We start from the raw sequence: 16,852 nt of genomic DNA, 5'->3' as shown, positions 1-16,852 counted from the left end.
TGGTAAAACATGCAGACTCACGTTTAGAGGACCTGAGTGTGAATTCCTTCTCTACTGTCCCCCTACATCCCAGCCCCTGCCATTACCTCACTGTGATCCTAAACAAGTGGTTTAATCATCCTAAATCTCAATTTCTGTATTTATAACATGGAGAAAATGGTGGTATCAACATCAAATGGTAGTTGAACTAATATGAAGTTCTTAAGACAGTGCCTGATATTTATAAGTGATTAATAAATGTTCACTATTACTGTGTTATACATAATTCTACTGTAGCTATAGTAGAGAGTTCAAATAGAAATCTCTAATCTCCAATGCAATCTGTTTGAAGGAACAGAAGTTTTAAAATACTCACAATTCATATACACGTATAATCAATCAAATGTCAGCTTGGTGATTCTTCCCATATCCTAAATTCTAGCCATACTGGTAGAGACAGAGCAAGGAGGGCAGGCTGGGAGGTGGAAATTGATACAGTAGCAGTTAGGAACAAAAGCTAGAGAGCTCTGAGACTTGTGTTCTACAAAACATAGGAGGAAGATTTTGCAGAGATCAGGGAATGAAAAAGTCTTTGGTTTCTGACTGGTCCTTCTGGTCTACAGCCAATATCAGCTTTTGCTTCTGGTCCTTTCCATGACTCTTTCATGCAAATCAGCATCCATATGTTCAATAAGTTCCTTGATTATTGGTCTTTTCCCATAGCACACAGCCTAGGATAGAATATCAGCCTCATGAGTGTTTTGAATTATTTTACGTGCTGAGATTTAAATATATCATTTTGTTCTGAGTGCTGAGGATGATGTTAAATAATTGTTTTTTTTTCAGATTTCCTAATTTGCTTTTATTATTTTCTGATTATTAACTTTGTTATTGAGCACCAAAAATTATATATACATGTAGGCAGCTGTGTTAGTCAGGGTTCTCTAGAGAAATAGAACCAATAGGAGATATACAGGTATATAAGAAGTCATTTCTTATGGAAACTGATTCATGTAATTGTGAAGGCTGGGAAGTCACATAATATTCCATCAACAAACTTGAGAACCAGGAAAACGAGTGATATAATTCAGTCTAAATCAGAAGGCCTGAAAACTAAGGGAGCTAATGGTGAACTCTCAATCCAAGGTCAAAGGCCTGAAAACCTGAGGGACAACTGGTTTAAGACCCAGAGTCTGAAGGTATGAGTCTTAGGAACTCTGATATCTGAGGGCATAGGAGAAAATGGATATTTTAACCTCAAGAAGAGAGAGAGAATTCACCCTTCTTCCACCTTTTCTGCTCTATTTCAACCCTCAGTGGATTGGATGATGCCTGTCTACATTGGTGAGGGTGGATCTTTTTTACCCAAGTCTACAGATTCAGATGCTAATCTCTTCCAAAAACATCCTCACATACACACTCAAAATAATGTTTAACTGGCTGTCTGAGCATCCCTTAGCCCAGTCCAGTTGTAACATAAAACTAACCATCATAGCAACATATCTTCTGCTTGTCTTAGATTGTTTCTCCATGAATTCAACCTTGGTAATTAAGCTCAAGATGCTGCAAAGTTCTGACATTGCCATTCACCCTTCTCAGATCACCCAAAATTGGTTTTTATAATGAAATTTTAATTGTCAGTTCTAGTTATGGATAAAATTTTTGTTTTTTTTTAAAAAGAGCTCCGTAAGGACTTAAAATACTTTTTAGGATATCACAAATATGTCTAAGTAGGTATTCTCCATCTATTTTTGGCAAATGTGTTTTGATTCTTGCCATGGTTACTGAGAGGAATATACCCATTCCCTTGACAGAGCTAAGAAGACATTGCAGAGTCATTTGTGGGACATGATTCCTACTTGGCCATCCTTCTCCTATTTCTCATTTTCTTATGAAATTGTAATATTAAGCCAAATTTCTGGGGACATTAGTAAACTCTGCTTTAGCCAGAAGATTTTCATAATGTAGGGTGCATATTGAGCAATACAACTAGGCACCAGTATACTGGGAAGACTCTGAAGAATCTTTTTCTTCACCATGTCTACCCTGGTCTATTGAAATTAATATCGTAGAAAGTGGCTCTATTGCCTTTATAGCTTTTCTTCCCTGAGTGTAAAGACACAAAAATCACTAACTTGTCAGAATGTCAACATTTATTAATATTTAAAAATGTTTATATGTATGTAGATAAACAGGTTCAAAGATAATGAAATTTAGTGAAAATTATAGACTTAAAAAAAAAGAAAGAATCTGTAAACTCAGTATCCTGATAGCCATAATTACAGTTATATTCTTCCAAAGTTTTTTCATTCATTTATCTGAAGTTTAATCTTTCTTTCTTTGTAAAATATTATTGGAATTATATAGTATATATAATTCAGTATCTTGATTTTTTTCTAGGTAATATTAAATAGGTATTTTCATGCTATTACTTACTTGGTCTGACTAATCATCAATTTAATGAATCAATATGCTCTAGAGTGGGTCCACTACAATTTGCATAAGTATTTTGCTGGTATTGAATATTTAGAATATCTCCAGGATTTTGCTCTTACGAGATATTTTCCTGAGTATCTTCTTTCTCATCTAAAATAAAATTCCTTAATACAAAATCTTTCCACAGTGACTAGTAGATTCAAACCTGTACTTGAGTGGGCTCATCAGAATCCAGGTGCTCATGATGGAGCTTCACCTATGTTCAAGAGGGGTGTAAGCAGATGGCATTCATTCTGACCTGACTTTATTTATTGTCTTCTCTGGCATCACTGTCCTGAAAGTAATTCATGAGAAAGGACCTGTATACCCTTTCCATTGCTGTCTTCCTGCTGCCCAGAACAGTTACTAGGAGGTACCACAATACACATTTCTTAAATAAATGCATCCGTCCTTGAAGGAATGCATAGCAACCATAGCAGAATATTGTGTTAACAGTAGTGATGAAGATGAAAATAAGTGGTTTCCCATACATTTTGAGAAGACCCATTAGATCAGTGAGTAGAAAGTGGAAGTAGAAAAGTGCTTTTTTTTCTTCCCTATCTTTTTAAGTTCTTTGTCTAGAGACCAGAGGTTCTTAAAAACAAACATGCATCAGAATTGCCTGGATGGGGATCCCTGGGTGGCGCAGTGGTTTGGCGCCTGCCTTTGGCCCAGGGCGCGATCCTGGAGACCCGGGATCGAATCCCACATCGGGCTCCCGGTGCATGGAGCCTGCTTCTCCCTCTGCCTGTGTCTCTGCCTCTCTCTCTCTCTCTCTCTGTGACTATCATGAATAAATAAATAAATAAATATATTAAAAAAAAAAAAAAGAATTGCCTGGATGGCTTGTTGAAACAGGATTGCAGTAGGTGAATGGTTATTCAAACATCTGTACTTCTCAGCAATACAAAGAAACAAACTGATTGATTCACACAACCACCTGGATGACTCTCCAAAGGATTGTACTGAGTGAAAAAAGCCAATCCACAAAAGTTATATTGTTTGATTCCCTTATATAACATTGTTGAATGATAAAATTATACAAATGGGGATAATAGTGGCCAGGGGTTAAGAAGTAGGTGACAGCAAGAGGGAAGTGGATATGGCTATAAAAGGCAACATGAGAGATCCTTATGATGGTAGAAGTACTCTGTATTTTAACTTGACTATATCAATGTCGACATCCTGGCTGTGATACTATAGTTTTACAAAATATTGCCATTGGGATATATTGGGCAAAGGGTGATGAGATTGTTCTGTATTATTTCTTACAATTGCCTATGAATCTGTAATTATTTCAAGAGTTTTAAGAAGTTTACTTAATTAAAAAATACACACAGATTGTTGGGCCTCATTTCCAGGGTTTGTGATCATTAAGTTGGGATTATAGCCCAAGAATCTGAATTTCTAACGAGTACCTAGATGAAGTTGATGTGGGTTTGAGAACCACACTTTGATAATCACTGCCCAAGAATAGTTAGGAATTCTTAGTACTCAGTATAGCTCTAGCTAGCCCAATGATTCCATGTTAACTGGTTCAAATAGTCTTCTCTGTACCTTAAATTTTATCTGTTGTAGTAAAACCCACTGTCAGTAAAACTGCCTCTTGCATGGGCCCATCAGACCCTAAGTTACTCATGATGGATGGGGTTTCACCTCTGTTCAGCAGAGCCAAGTTTTATTGGCGAGGCTGCAAGCATTTGGTGAGCAATAGCTGTACCCACTGCCAGCCTCAACTGGAAAGGAACTATCCAAGCCAGAGGTTCATTCACATGCTTGGCTGCATGTTAGAATGACTTAGGAGCTCTTAAAAGTCCCACTGCCCAGACCATAACCACAGGCAGGCTTAATCCCAATCTCTGGATATAGGACCCACATATCAGTATCATTTGTGTTCAGCCAGAGGGCTGAGCCCTAGGATCTGAGTAGAATTTCTAGGTACCAATTCCCCTTCCCTCTACCTCCCACAATTTCCTTGGGTCCAGTTCCCCATGCTCTACAAAAGGCCAGGCAGCATTGTCCTTACAAAACTGGCCTCTCAAACTAGAAAGCCCAGTTGTCTTTCACTTCTCCTTCTTCCTTATCTCAGGCTCTTAAAAAGTTACAGCTCTTTTCTCTCTGCATTTTTTTCTCAAACACCAGGCCTTCTTCTATTCCATCAGCTTTAGGTTAAGTCTGTCTTTTCAATGAGATAAGCAAGAGTCTCTTTACCAGCTTCCTAATGCACAGTATTATGTCCCTCTTCTCAAATTCATCTGTATGTAACCATTGGAGGTATCTTTCTAAAAAACTCATAGAATTTTTCACTCCCTTATTTAAAACCCTTTGTGTGGAACCATTATTTTTGAAGGAATAGATTTCAGTTAGATTAGCCTGATATGCAAGGCTTTCCATAACTTAGCCCATACCCACTCTACACCTGCTTCCCTCACCTTAGATAACTCAACTTCTCCTACAAAATCCTTCTCAATTTTCTTTTTAGAAAACTGCTTGAGACATAATTAACATGCTATACAATATCCATTTAAAGTATATAATTCAAAAAAATAAAGTATATAATTCATTAGTTTTTAGTGTATTCATAGAGATATCAACCATTATTATAGTTAATTTTAGAATATTGTCATCATCTCCTATATACCCATTTCCAGCATGAAGTAATCACTAATCTCCTTTCTTGGCAGCCCATTTTACAGATCTATGCACCACTCTCTCATAGAGTTCTGAGTTTAGGATTAAACTGAGCTGGGTTCAAATCCTACTTCTGATGGTCAGTATCTTTGGACCACTTAGTTTATTCAAATTTCAGTTCTGTTGACCTCCAAACTGGAATAATATCTATCTGTCAGAGAGGTTGTAAAGATTACTGATAGCATAATAAGGTGCCTAGCAATAATGGGTGTTAATTATCATTTTGTTTTGATGAATTATGAACAGAACTTTGCATAAAACATTGCTATGACCTATGACCAAAGCTTTACTAATAAGGCAAGTTATTGAAAATGAGAATATGTGGCCTGATGATATATTTCAAATCAAGACTATTAGAATATTTGATATAGTAATCCATGGATACCATCCATATTACAAAGTAAACAGTTTGGGCAATATCAGGCCTAAGATTAGTCAACACAGATGTACCTCGTTGAGATAACAGAGGAGGGTTGTGTAGAAAGGGAAAGACTCAGGTTTTCCATTGTCTCCATCTGCCACTTGAATCAGCTTGCTGTTTTCATTTTCTACTGCCATATGACAAATCCCGACTCATTTAATGGCTTAAAACAATGTCAATTTATTATCTCACAGTTCCGCAAAACAGAAATCTAGATAGGTTCATTTGGGTCCTCTGCTCAGGGTCTCCTAAGGCTGAAATCAAGGTGTTAGCCAGGCTGGGCTCTTATCTGGAAGTTCTGGGGAAAAATCTACTTCCAAGCCCATTCATGTTGTTGGCAGAATCTAGTATCTTGTGATTGTGGGACTGAAGTCCAAGTTGTTGGATTTTGGTCAAGGGTTACTCTCAGCTCCTGGAGGCCATTCTCAGATTCTTGCCCCACGTTTTCCATCTCATTAATGGAGAACATGACTTGGTTGAATTTTTCTCATGTTTTGAATCTTGCTGCCTTTTTCTTATGTTACCAGACAGAAAACTCTGTTTTTAAAGAATTCACATGATTAGATTTTGCCTACCCGGATAATCTCCTTTTCAATTAACTCAGAGTCAACTGGTAAGTAACCTTAATTATAGCTACAAAATCCCTTTTCCATATACAATAACATAATCATGGGAGTAATGTCCCATTGTATTCACAGGGAAGGGACTTATTCAAGGATGAGGGTGGGTTTTTTTGTTTTTTCTTTTGTGGACAAACCATCTTAGACTATTGCCTACAACATTCATTTAACTGACTTGACCTTAGTGAGCTTTCAATTTTGAACTAAATGAATAAAATCTAGGTTTGCAAATTGATGATCACCATCATCTATTTCTGGGGATATGGGCTAACTAGGGCTGCTCTTGGCACTTCATTTAAAGACATTTCCTATTTTTTGAGAGTATGAGGCTGGGAAAAGTAATATATAAAGCATTGTTTGAGCCTATTTCTAAGTTCCTTGGATTCATGTCTTTGGACATTTTTGGAGGAGTGGTGGGCACTTCTCTATAGATTTTTGAGGCTGGCATGGAACAGACTTGGAAGCACCTTGACACCTAAATAGGGAGTTTATATACTCAATTTGGGTTTTTTTTTTTGAATAATCCTAAAAAATAAATGTGATGATAAAGTACTTTATGTTTCTTTGCTCCTTCCTATAGACATGGAAGCATCGCTTATGAATGAATATACTTTAAAGTATATATGAGTTATCAGTGTTAGTTTTGGAGTAAAACCTCTGTTTAAGCTGGGACACCTGCACCCCGATGTTTATAGCAGCAATGTCCACAATAGACAAACTGTGGAAGGAGCCTCGGTGTCCATCGAAAGATGAATGGATAAAGAAGATGTGGTTTATGTATATAATGGAATATTACTCAGCCATTAGAAATGATAAATACCCACCATTTGCTTCGATGTGGATGGACCTGGAGGGTATTATGCTGAGTGAAATAAGTCAATCAGAAAAGGACAAACATTATATTGTCTCATTCATTTGGGGAATATAAAAATTAGTGAAAGGAAATAAAGGGAAAGGAGAGAAAATGCGTGAAAATATCAGTGAGGGTGACAAAACATAAGAGACACCTAACTCTGGGAAATGAACAAGGGGTAGTAGAAGGGGAGGTGGGTGGGGGGTTGGGGTGACTGGGTGATGGGCCCTGAGGGGGCACTTGGCGGGATGAGCACTGGGTATTATGCTATATGTTGGCAAATTGAACTCCAATAAAAAAGTAAAAATAAATAAAAAATTAAAAAACAAAACAAAACCAAAAACCTCTGTTTAAGATCCAGACCTGCTATTCACTACTTGGTTAATCTCAGATAAGTTCTTAATGTCTCTAAGCCTTGTTTTTCACATTTATAAAATGGACCTGTAACACCTAGTTTCAGGGTGTTTTAGGGAGAAATATATGGGCAATACATGTAGCATGTTTGACTAAGAGTACCCGGTTCTGTGGCTAAGTCATGCATAATATTTTGCAGACATTCTCATCAGGAAGTGCAGTCTGTTTCCCATTCCTTGAATTCAGGTCTGCCTGCGACGTGCTTTATCTTATATAATGCTGGGGCAGTAACATTGTATAAGTGCCAAAACCCAGGTCTTCAAAGGTTTGCAGTGACTACTTTTTTTTTTTTTTCCTTTTTGAGATACAAATGCCATAGGAATGGTTTGAAATCTTTATGAATTAAGAGACACTTTACACATTTTATACTATTTACTACTTTTCAACTACCATGCAGAGTAAAGCAAATTGTCCAAAGTCACAAAATAGACAATTGGTAGAACCAAGATTCTCAGTCCTACCTGTCTAATGCTTCAGTGACTAACTGCTTAATTGTACTTCCTCTTGAGGGAGCTTCTCCAATACCCAGGTTAACTACACCTCAATCTGAAATCCTATGCAGTTAATAAAATAGTCTGGAGAATGAGTCTTCATATTTGTAAATATAAACCTTATCAGTTGAGACCATGTCTTTACAGGTCTGAGAGCATGATTAAGGAGCAGCTTATCATATCAACCCTATTCATAGTATATATGGAGAGTACTCTTGCTGAAAGCTGATAAATGGAAATTCCTTATTCAAAATATTGACTGGAGGCCAATGTGCATATTTACTAGGTTCTACCTAGATGACTTTTAAAGTCAGCCTTCCACCTATGCAGGTCATGGCTGCATCATACATTGTTCTGAGAAGGCTCTTCAGAGAGGAGAGTGTGTCATTCAGAATTACTAGGGAAGAATAAGTTGTTTTTCAAGTTCATATTTCTTGGATCAGTCCATCTTGATTACCCACATGACTCAGGGGTTACCATGAATTCAAATGGCCAGAGAAATCTTTCTGTGGGACACTGGAATGGAATATGTCCGAAGGATTGGGAAAGAATTAAAAGAAAAGAAGAATTCTTGTACTTTAGAAAATAAGTTTTAAAGGTTATCCTGGAGGAGTCTTAAAGGTAAAAATACTCTATAAAACATAAGGCCTTGAAAAATAAAAGTGCCACTTAGTTGTGTAGATTAGGGCTTTGGGTTTCAATCTTTTCATCTGTAAAATAGGAATTAGATGCATATATACATCTCACAATTGTGCTGTAAAACTTGAATGAAATCATGCAAGTCAAAGCACAGAGCATAGTTCACAGTCAGTTCTTAATAACACATGCCTCCAAGACAACTTCCATTTAAAAATCTGCATGTCGAACAGGGAGGAAAGGTCAATTGGAAGATGGCCAAAGGGCCTGAAAATCAGGCAGGCAAAGTAGAAATTGGTGACCACTTTCTTATAAAGGCAAAGGAGCTTGGTATCCCTGTGAAATCAGGGTCTTGCTTTTTTAAAGAAAATCATGAGGAGTTTTTTCCACTTTTCATTTGGCTTAGGCAAAGTGGGTCATGCTCACCTTTTTTTCTCCATCCTGCCTTCAACACTCACTTTCCTAAGTAAAGTTAACAAATGATCCCATTTCTCCCATTAGTAACAGCCATTAGCAGGAATGTTCGACACTCACCAGCATTAACCGAACCCTAATTAGCCAAATACTGCCTGCCACCCCCTTACAATGCACACCTTTCTTTCCCCATGCCTGCCATGGCTCTCCTAAAGGAAACATTTGGAAAACTCCCCTCCTTAGCCCACTCTCCCTCACATCATTAATCAGCTTGCTATGCCTCATCCAAGGGAAAAAAAAAATTATCCAGTTTCCTGCTGCATGCCGGTCAGATGAACCAAGTGCTAAATAGGACTTCAGTATGTGCCCTCCTTATGTTGAGGGCACGTAACTGCCGCACCTGGAACTCCTGTGTGTTAAGGAGGACGTATTTTGGATTTCACAGCAGCCGTCTGAGCTGTCTGGTTCTGTGTGATATTCTGATGCTTCTGTTTTCCAGAGTCAAGTTTTGAGTAGAACAAAGCAGGGAAATGCCTCCTGGCCTTCAGGACTTTATCAGCTTGCTCAGAAAACCCAAAATCTGAGAGGGACTGTAGGGACTGACGGGCTTTCTCTATTAGGTATCAAAAAAAAGAAAGAAGAAAGAAAAGAAAGAGAAGAAAGAAAGAAAGAAAGAAAGAAAGAAAGAAAGAAAGAAAGAAAGAAAGAAAGAGAAAGAAAGAGAGAGAAGAAAGAAAGAAAGAAAGAAAGAAAGAAAGAAAGAAGAAAGAAAGAGAGAGAAAGAGAGAGAAAGAGAGAAGAAAGAAAGAAAGAAAGAAAGAAAGAAAGAAAGAAAGAAAGAAAGAAAGAAAGAAAGAAAACAACAAAGGGGATGGCTGAATGGCTGAAACACCTACTAATACACACACTCATCACACTGTCCCTGCATTGTCCTCAGGTTATTTCATGTGTGGAGATGATGTGGTTTTGGAGTAATGTTGTTGGGACTTGGAGCTGACTGCCAGAAAGAATTCTTGAGAGGCCTTCGGTGCAAAAAGGTGGTTTCATTAAAGCATGGGAATAGGACCCATGGGCAGAAAGAGCTGCTGCCACAAAATTGTGAGGAGCAACTGATTATATACTTTGGGGTTGGGGAAAGAAAGGGTAGGAGAGGTCCCCCAGGGGTTTTCACATGCTAAAGAAGACTCAAGGGATCCTGGAGGCTTTGCTCTTGTCAAACCAAGTTATTTTACCCTCTTGCAAGACATTACATGTAGGACAGTTGGGGATTTTCTGGAGGAAACTTGTACTCTGCCTGGCTCAAATATTTGTCAATGGGCAGCAGGTTTATAAGCACATCTAATGTTATCTGTGTTTCCTTATGCCTTTGTTTCCCACATCAGAGACGGCAGGCAGTCCCAGGTGCTTCATTTCCAGCCACCAGGAGCTCCCAAGCAAGCATGCTTACCTCAGTGAGACAGGCAACACATTGCTGAGAAACAAACAGCTTTGTCATCTGCAGGCTTAGCGTTGAACATTAGTGCTGCCACTGCCCAAGTGCCTCAGTGAGTTGCTTAACCCCACAGCCTGTTTCTTCCTTTGTGAAATAGGAATGATAATTATACTGACCTCCTAGAGAGACAGGAAATGCAGAACGTGGAGGGTGAAGCACAGTGCCTGGCACAGAGCAGGCACTCAGTAACCATCCCCTTTCCAGGGACCCTGACTCCTTACTCACCTGCATAAACAAATTTCAGGGGCTCTGGAAGGATTTTATCTGGACCACCTAGAGAGGATCTTGCCCTGAACTTCAGTGCCCCATGAACAGGAGACTAGGAGGCTTGTCTCTCTGTTTCCTTTTGGCTTGTTTTTGATTTGGGGTCTGTGTGATTTCCTGGTGAGAAAATATGTGTGTTTGCTATTTAAGGAACAAACAGCTTGTTTCTAGAGGTCCTCTGCTCCCCCTCCCCCTTGGTATTATTGCAAAATATAGATCAGTGACAAATGTCCCTTGGTGCATCACAGCTCAGAGTAGAGTCCTGAGTCCACTCCAGCTTGCATTTGGTATTTTTGGTAATGCATATGGACAAAATTGGTGTTTGTGACATTTTTTGGTTTTTGGTTTTTTTTAGTTAGTCCCCTCTGCTGGCCACTTCCTCCTCCCCATTAAAACAAAAAGCTTGCTTCTATTCCTGTGTTCTTATTCCTGTCACTGGTAAGACCATCCTTCCAGTAGCTCAGGTAAAATCTGTCCTGCCTCTTACTCTCTGTCATATTAGGTCAGGTCACTTCTTAGCATCTTTTAGCGGGATTTCCTTAATATCTTCAAGACCAGCCACACCCCCAAATGCATGTTCACTGTCATACTCTATTCCCTTCCACACCATTCTGTGCAGCCTCCACCCTAAGCACTCTGGTTTATAATTATTTTTCTTTTCCACTAGTCTGTGATAAACCTTGGGGGACAGGGCCTGTGAATTAATCATCTCTGTATCTCCACTGCCTTGTACAGTGTTTGAAGTAAATGTTTCCTGGATGAATTAAAAAATGAGTGTCAAGACATTGTGTCCCCTGGAAAGACTTTCAATGTCAGAGGTCAGGCTAGCATTTGAGGAGGTGGTTTTTGTGATCCTATAATTAGATCCCAATTCTATTTCCACCAACATGAGGCTTGAATGACTTTGTACCTATTTGGGGTTTTCCAACTCTCAGCCAGATGTCCTCAGTGATTAATTAGTCTACTTGATAGCCTGACAGAGACTATTCTAAGTAAACAGAGGTGTCATTGCTGCCTGATGATCAGTGTGATGATTCAACATTTCCATAATTGGATTTATTCTCTTCCTCTAATATCTTTTCTTCATTCTGTGTTTCTTATGCTGGTGAGCTCTGTTACCTGAGCAGGAGCACAAGAGGCATACAAAGCTTCTCCGTGCTCTGCTATCCAGCCATTTATTTGGTCAGTTTTACTGATTCAACTTTCACAATATCTCTTGAACCTGTCCCCTCCTCTGGTTTCAGCCCTCATCACTTCTGACAGGAACTTCTGAACTAAGTTCACTGATTTCCTCAAGCAGAGGCAACTACTTCTAATTTTGGGTCACCACTATGCCAGTAAATATCTCTACCAGCACAAGGTGTTCATGAAGTTGTTTAAATTCTTGCTATTGTACTGTGAACTGATTGAGAACCAGAATTAGGTTCATTGAGTAAATGCATGATATAGTTGATTTCAAAGTAATTTGAAATTTACAGATAAGTAAATACTAAAAGCAACTCTTGAATTCCCTTTATTCAGATTCACTGACTATTTATATTTTATCCCGTTTACTTCTCTTTCTCTTTCTTCCTCACTCTTCCTGGATAGATAGATGATAGATGATAGATAGATAGATAGATAGATGATAGATAGAGTTTTTTTTTGATGATTTGGGAGTTGGATAAACTGTGCCCCTTATACCCCTAAATATTTCAGTGTGCATTTACTAATATAGGATGTTCTCTTGCATAACTACAATGTAGTTATTAAAATCAGAAAAATTAACATTGATATAATAATATTATCTAATCCTGGGCTTCTATTCCTATCTGGCAACTGACAGCATAATGTCTCTTATAGTTATTGTTTTTCTTGTCTAGGATCTAACCCAGGATCACATGTTACACATTAGTTTATATGTATCTTTAATCTTCTATCTCTGGTACCATTCTTCAGACTTTCTATGTTGTTCTGTTTTTGACTCTGCATTTTGAAAATTATTAGCAAAATATTCTTTAAAATGCTCCTCAGTTTGGGTTTTTCTGACAGTTCCTTATCATTAGAATCAGGATACTTATTCTTGAAATAATGTCATTGAAGCAATATTGTGTCCTCCTCAGTGCATCTCATTAGGAGGATCACAATGTCAGTTTTTCCTAATATTGATGATTTTAGTTTGAAGATTTGGTTGAATTTGTGTCTTCCAGGTCTCTTATGACTTTGAGTATATAAAGATCTTATGGATATTTGAAGCATTTATGTACATGAACATTTTTATAGTTATGAGAAAACCACAAGCTTGATATGTTTTAATGTACAAATAGACCTTACAATAATCCTTTTATATGCATAGGTATCTGTGAAATAAGTATTCAACTAAAATCCCATTACTTATATTCCTATGGAAGGAGTCAATTCTTTATAATTTTTTACTCTGCTTTAAAAATAGCCTCAAGGGGGAGGGTATGTAACCCAGAATTATATTCCTCTTTTACTAAGGGAGACAAGAAAATTTTGAAACTACCAAGCTAGTGGCAACTCTTACCAGATTCAGACGCTCCTTGGTGCTGCTATATCATCATGTATATCCCTCTGTTATCAAACATATTACATGACACTTTGTCATTTTTATGTTTTCTCCTCTACAACATTTTGATTCTGTTTTGTACTGTGATGCATGATACTGTCCTGCTTCATCATGGTCCTCAATAAATGTTTCCAAATGAATGAAGGATGGGTGATTAACTTCTGAAGTGGATAGCTTTCCCTTCTTTTAGGGTTTGTATAACCCATTCACTGCTGGACCTGATCTTATAATGTGATACTGTGGGATGGGAAAAAAGGGACATACATACATTTCTGAAATGGATCAGCAAGGTAGCAGGTGGATTATAAGCAAAAACATAATATTGAGAAACTGCTAGGTGCCAAATGACTGCTTTATGTGTTTATCTTATTTTAGCCCCTACAGCCTAACTCTGTGATAAAGGAAATTGTATTTCACTTTGTAGGTTCAAGTTTCACAGAAGCTAAGTAACTTTCTGAGAAAGTAAAGGAACCAAATCTAAACTCTTGTTGGTCTGACTCCAAAATGTGAACTTTTTTTGCTACGTGATTCTGTCCACCACTGCTTGGATGCTCTCAGAGCTATGCTAGTTGGGGAAATCAAGAGGAACAGAGCTGAAAAGTTAGCTACCAATGAAGTTCTTTTGGGAAACATTGCCAAAAGAAGTCAACTTAGTGAGTAAATATAGTAGTGAATACAAACAGCTTGCTGTATTGGGGAGGAAGTATGACATATCTGGTGAGACAGTAACCTTCTAAAAAAAATTTCAGTTAATAGAGTATATGGTATTTGAGATATTTCAGATACCATCCAGCAATATGAACTCATTTTACAGATGAGGAAACCAAGGCCTAGAAAGAAGAAAGGATTTACCTAAAGCCACATGGTATTGATGATATAACCAGAGCCAACACTTTTTGTGTTCTGTCTTTTCTTATTATATCCAACTAATCAGTCCATGCTATTCATCTGCTTCAATTCTACAACAAAGCACTCAATTAGAATTAGCTTTGTAACAAGCATCCACCAGGCACTAGAGATCCAAAGGAAGAAAAATCTGGGATAAACAAAACATTTGCCTTTGTCTCTCTGTGTCTCTCTCTTTCTCTCAGTCTCTGTCTGTCTGTCCAATGGATGACCTCTTTCCCAAGTGCAGAGGTCAGAACATACCTGTGCATGAACATGACCCCATCGTGTTTTGTGCCCATTACCGTGCATGTGTTCCAAAGCTCAATGTCATGTTATGCAGTGCCCACTGATAAATAGTAGGCAGAGAATGGACGAGAGTGATGATAAAGAGAGAGAAATTGTCCAGATGTTAGTAGCTCATAATGTTTTAATTTAGAGCAGTGCTTTTCCCCAATGCCATCACCAAAGGTTTGTCTTTGGTTTATTTGTGTTATCACAACAGTGACGATGGAGTTAAATGAAGCCTTTGAAAAGAGGATTTTTGCTTGTTTCATTTATATTCTACTGTTCTTTCATTAAACATTTCTAAATATCCACGGGGCCCGATTCTTACAAAAATAAATCAGATAAACCTAGGGTTCTTGCCAAGTCAAATATCTACAGTTTCTTGCAATTATGTAATTTCCAACTCTGCGGCAGTAACTATTGCTGATAAGTCAATCGTCATAAAGAGAAATGTTCCAGACCAATCTTTATTAGTGTGTCCTTCACTGATATATGCAAAGTCTTTTTTTTTAAAGCAGAGCTGTACTTTTTTTTGTCCCTAGTGAATAGCTTCTCATCATAACAATTTATATCTGGATAATGTCATAGTAAAATGTAAAAGTGGTAAATTAAAACCCATGAAATTAGGTTCTGCTGTTATTAATAAAAACTGCTCTGGTTTTCACCATTTTGTTATGATGGCACTGTCTTATAATGCAGCTTTGTAGAAATGTATTTCTGGCATCTCAAGTTGATTTGGCCCAGACAAAAGCAATATTTAGAAGGTTACTCTGTGGAACTTCTCTAGGAAAAGGAACTTGAGAGTCATGTGCTAATTTAAATACCTCTTTAATGTTGAGGTTAAACACATTATTGATCAGGAAAGGCTTTTTTTTTTTTTTTTTTTTGGAGAGAAGGGCTATGTTATTCTGTAGGAGTGGTGGAAAATAAACAAACTGAAAATACCAGCATGCTATTTTTCCCCCAAATAACATATCTGCTCAGTGCAGATATACACTGTTTAAATTACTTAGATTAAAATAAAAGCATTATTTTCAAGTCATCATTTCTGCCCCCAGTTTGAGGAGACTCCTTAGAGACTGATTCTCCTCTGTAGCTAGAGCTTACATGCTTTGAACTTGCTTTTATTGGGGTCACTACAGTTTGTAGAATTCTTTGCTTACATGAACTTATTCATTTCCTGCAATAGGCTTAGGAGATTGGCATGGTTTCATTCCTGTGTTTTAGATGAGGAAGCTGACACACACACATTAGGCAAAGTTCCTTTCAGTCCTGGCAAGTAGAAGCCCAGGGACTCAGCCAGGTTTTCTCTCTCTTGACTGCTCCCCACCCCAACACTGTAGTGAAGGAAGGAAGTGGTCCTTTCATTATGCACATCAACAGAGTTTTATTTTCCTGATAAAGATATATAGTAGGTTAACCCCACTTTTATTTCTGTGAAGGGAAAGCAGCCTGATAGAGTCATCTTACTTTAGATGCTATCCATTCATATTACAGAGTGATAATCAAGGTGAATTAAAGATTCTTTCCCACCTCACATGGATTCAGGGAGGAAGAAGCAAACTGGTGGGTGCCTGTGTCAATGAGGAGCTTAGACATTTAGGTTCTCTAAGAGCAGCATTGATTTGAAAATGATTATTAGAAGTGTTCTGTTGATGTAGAACACTTCAATGTCTAATGTCAGTGTCTTCAATATCAATGTCCTTTCAATGTTTTAAGAATTTTCAAAGCCAGCTGGTTGCTGTCCTTTATGGAAAAATGCCTCTTTTTTGCCAATATCAGTGAAAAAAAGATTGGAAAGATGGGAAGAGAACTTACTCTTAATAGCTAGGAATGATTTCTTTCAGCATTCTACTTCTTTCTCTATAGAGCTACTGGAATGGACAGCCACAGGACATTTGGAGACAATCAGCCTAGATAGGTAAGAAAATTTCAACTGAGAAGCCAGATTGGGTGAAGAGGACTGGAAACAGAGTGTCACAGGGTCTTAAGACAAGTGACATAAAACTAAAATATATAGTATTACAGAGGATAGAGCTAAAAAGAAAATATGCTACACACACATGAGGATCACATTGACTTTGCAGCAAAATGCGAAATTCACACACATATATACAAATAATTTTGAAAGCAAATGATATTTAAGTTACAAAAATTAGGACACAAAAAGTATGAGTTTTATTTTTTGGTTTGCATTCAATCAGCCTTGGGCTAATAGTATAGATTTTAAACTTTTGGACATTGGTGCTTATCCTCCTCACTTTGTGTCTACTGGACAATTATAGGTGAACAGGACATTGCAGGGTGAATAAATATATGATTGCAGGGTGATAAATGTATAATTTATTAGCTTGAGTCTT

The sequence above is a fragment of the Canis aureus genome, chromosome 12, assembly GCF_053574225.1.
Source record: "Canis aureus isolate CA01 chromosome 12, VMU_Caureus_v.1.0, whole genome shotgun sequence".
In the NCBI taxonomy this organism is placed as follows: Eukaryota; Metazoa; Chordata; class Mammalia; order Carnivora; family Canidae; genus Canis; species Canis aureus.
Note: the sequence above shows the minus strand (reverse complement) of the source record.